Here is a 4247-nt window from a genome sequence, read left to right on the forward strand (position 1 = left end):
GTAGCCAAGTTTCCTGTTGCAAACCAAACAGTTTACCTTAATCCTTGAAAGAAAATGATCTAAATGAAGGATACCAAACAACACAAGACTCTAAAACATATCAGTTCTTTAGATTGATGGTTAAAATTTTCATCACTACGTAGATTCACATTCCCACAGTATCAAAATCTTCCACGTTGGAATAAAATAGGGCACAGAAGTTTGATTAAGCGGTCATCTGTAACCGCTTACTCACTGGTCATCTGTTGTATGGGTATTTCATATGAATCCATTGTAGACAAAGAAAATGCATAATAGCTACTGATAACTTCTGCATAAATTACCTTTAATATCTCCATAAGTGCCTTCCTACAACTCAGTTATATGCACAAGTCTTGTAACAAGAAACTCAATTCCTCTTTTCTCTCTATGTTTCTTGTCACTGAGCATTACCTTGAACATTTAAGGAAAATGATATCAACGAATGATAGAATATAATCATCTATGTAAGAATGTAGAAAGGACAGATTCTTCAGACATATGGTTAAAGTTTTCAGAGCAATATGGACTCACATTCTCACAGTATTATGTGACAAATCACCTGTTTGCATAAGAAAAGATTGATGGGTAAGGATAATTCACAAGAGGATTATGATCCAATGCTCAATTTGCTTAGAGCGTGATATGGGAGTTGAGTGGGTGCAATGCAACTCGTGTTGATTTTCGGAATTATGATTGATGTTTTATCTTAAAATCAGACAGCAGATTAAATCATGCATTTGAGTCCAAGAGTTCTAATATTCCACAGGATACTCCAATGGTAAAAGTAGAATTTGGTTAGCAGTGGAACTCTGAGTCAATAAAATGTAATTTTTGTCAATTTAAGAAATAAAGGTTCCGATCACAATGCCATTCAAAAAATAAAAAAGAATACAATCACAACTGCCATTGCTCTTTCCAGTTAAGTACAGATAATTAAACAACAAGACATTAACAGACGATTCTATTTTCTACCTTTAAGAAGAAACAAACCAAAATAATCATCTATTAAATTTACGTCTTTTTTCTTTAACAAAGAACGTGTTGATCAGATTATACTGTGTACAAGATAAATCATTCAATGCATCTAAGATGTCAAAACTCCAAAGAGCCGAAGAAACCAATAAACTGATAAAAAACCATAAACATCATTACAATTTTAAAAAATTAATAATTTTATCATCACACAACAACATAAGAAATCCAATAGACTTACCAAACCCTCAAAAACCCAAATCCAACCCAGAAAATATGTCCATCAGACTTACCGGAACTCAAAATGTATGTTAAAGCTTTCTGTAAAGAGTGAGAGCCATGAAAGATGGCCAGTTTAATTGATAGTACCGTTATCGATTTGCTTGGAGGGAGGGGCATTTTTATTATTCATTCCTAAGAGAGCTAACAAATTGGCGGATCATCTTGCAAAGTCAGGGCCACTAGATCTTTTTTGTATTGGGCTGTCCTTGCCCGTTGATGTGCACTTGTAATCTTTGCTATTCCTTCTAAACAGTCATCTTTTTCAAAAAAACAAAATTCAACCTTTGTAGGGGCAGCCCATTTGGGGTAAGCGAGTTGAGAAATTCTTGTGTATAATAAGTATTTGTTTCATCTATAGCGTTTTCATAACTATAATATGTAACTTCATCACCGCTGAATTGATTTTACGCTCAGGGGAGTGCCAAAATGACTAGATTAAACAAAATTGATGCCTGGTCATCAAATTAGCATCAAGTAGGATTTAAAGTTTGAAACATAATGAGCGAGGGAGGGAGGGAGGGAGGGCGAACAAGTTTTCACTAGGGAAAAGAAAATGAATGAGATCTTCAGGCTTCAATTGATTGCTCCACAGAAGATGAATGAGATGTTAAGGGAATGACAGAATTGGGAAAGCTACAACCAGAATTAAATGGAATTTGAGGATCATCTCATCAAATTATTATCCAATCGAACTGAAACATAACAATATAATAGAATAGAAGATCAGAGTCTTTGTCAAGTTTCTTTAAATATATACATTCAAAAGAGCATAAAATTCATTGATCGGCATAAAAAACTCAACTAGCAATGGCCAGCTATATTAGAATGAGAATCAAGGTCAACATCGGATAAAGTAGATTGAGGGAATATTACAGATGGATAAAAAAATGGATTCTACACTCAATTAGCCAGAATGCTCTAAATCCACTATCATTTCATGCAACTCAAAGGAACAACAAAGAAGATCCATGAACTTTACTCATCTAGAGCATATAGATTAACTCATAAAATGATTTTAAAATAACTAAAAACCAAAATTCAATTAAAGTCTGACAATAGGACAACAGTACCTTACTCGGATTTGCATCAAATGCAATCCAAATACAACCAGAAAAGGAAAAGACAAAACAAAACCAACAACAGATACAAACCACTCTAATAGAGCTTCAAGACATATTGCCTGGATCAAGCATGCTTTGCCTGAAAATCCTTCATAAAAGCTACCAATTTCTCAACCCCCGCCAAAGGCATCGCATTATAGATCGAAGCACGAACCCCACCCACCGATCTGTGACCCTTGAGCTGAAGCATACCTTCTTTAGCAGCTTCTTTAATAAACTCTGCCTCAAGATCAGTCTTCTCAAGTGTAAATGGCACATTCATCAACGATCTCACCGATTTCTCAACAGGGCATCTGTAAAATCCACCACTCCCATCAATCGTATCATACAGACTTCCCGCCTTGTTCAAATTCTTCTTCTCCATTGCCTCCAACCCACCTTGCTCTAACAGATCTTCAAAAACCAACCCACACATATAAATTGCAAAGCAAGGCGGCGTATTATAGAGAGACTTGTTATCCGCGTGTATCTTAAAATCCAACATCACAGGCGTAATCCCTTGCGCATTCCCAATCAGATCTTTCCTCACAATCACAATAGTAACCCCTGATGGGCCCACATTCTTCTGAGCTCCAGCATAAATCAATCCAAATTTCGACACATCAACAGGCTTAGAACAGAAATTCGACGACATATCAGCAATCAAAACAGTATCCTCCCCTTTAGGGATCGGATAGTTCTTAAATTCAACCCCATGAATCGTCTCATTCGTGCAAATATGCAAATATTTGGCATCTGCGTTTTGTTCCAATTCATCAAAAGATGGGATTTTTGTGTACTTTTCAGATTTTCCAGACCAAATCAGATTAGGTTTACAGAATTTCTGAGCTTCTTTAAAAGCCTTATCACCCCAAGATCCAGTGACCACATAATCAACAGGATCTTCAGGTTTACATAAATTTAAAGGGATAGCAGCAAATTGTGTGGTGGCGCCACCTTGTAAGAACAAGACCTCATAATCTGAGGGTATCCCTAATAGGGTTCGTAGATCTGATTCGGCTTTTTGAATTACAGAGAGAAACTCCTTACCTCTGTGGCTCATTTCCATGATACTCATGCCGGAATTGCGCCAGTTGTAGAGCTCGGACTGAGCCTTTCGGATCACGTTCTCCGGCAGAGTGGCGGGTCCCGCCGCGAAATTGAAGACCCGGTCTTGGGATTGATCCGAGAAGGAAGGGGTTGGAGAGACGGTTGAGGAGGAGAGGGTTGTGCAGGTAATGGAAAGGGGTTTTTTTGAACGGTTAGTGGTGAACAAATGGGCATTTGGGGTTTTGGGTTTTTTGAGAAAGTAGCCGTTGGAGGGCTGGTTAGGATTTTGGAGAAGGAATGAATGGGGAGATGTTGCAGTAGCCATTGATGGTGTTTGGGAAGAAGAAGAAGAAGAAGAAGAAAAGATAGATTTTGGAATTCTTTTTTCTTCGGATTGTTGGGAATAAGAAGAAAAGTTGGGCTTTTGGAACTCTGTTTCTTTTTTTTTTTGTCCTTGTTGGGAAGATGATCTTAAAAGTGCAGAGTTTAGTGGGCGAATTAAAAATGGATTCCTTGTATGTGGATTGATATTTCCACGGAAATGACTAGGCAGAAAGTCACTTTTACGATCAATTGTAAAACACACGATTTTTGGGGTCCACATGGGCGCATATATGTGGGCATGTAAGTGAAATCGAGACCGTAGGTCTGAGGATCAAAGACAGAAGTGGGGCCGAATAAGTGTCTTTTCCTATTCCTTACTATCAATAGTCAAAAAGTTTACCCATCAGCAGTGATAAATCGACTCCCATGTGTCTATCTCTCTCCTCTTTCTCTCTCTAACCAAGAGGAGAGAGAAAGACACATGGGGAGTCGATTTAT

The 4247-nt window shown here is 37.6% G+C and overlaps 1 pseudogene; it reads right to left on the reverse strand.

The window, feature by feature from the left end:
• Positions 1 to 2240: 2240 nt before the first annotated feature.
• Positions 2241 to 3920, reverse strand: LOC143879334 (phosphoserine aminotransferase 2, chloroplastic pseudogene; annotated as a pseudogene).
• Between the last annotated feature and the right edge of the window lie 327 nt (positions 3921 to 4247).

The sequence above is a fragment of the Tasmannia lanceolata genome, unplaced genomic scaffold, assembly GCF_043159265.1.
Source record: "Tasmannia lanceolata isolate RefF3 unplaced genomic scaffold, GAP_Taslan_0.1 ptg000006l, whole genome shotgun sequence".
Lineage (NCBI taxonomy): Eukaryota > Viridiplantae > Streptophyta > Magnoliopsida > Canellales > Winteraceae > Tasmannia > Tasmannia lanceolata.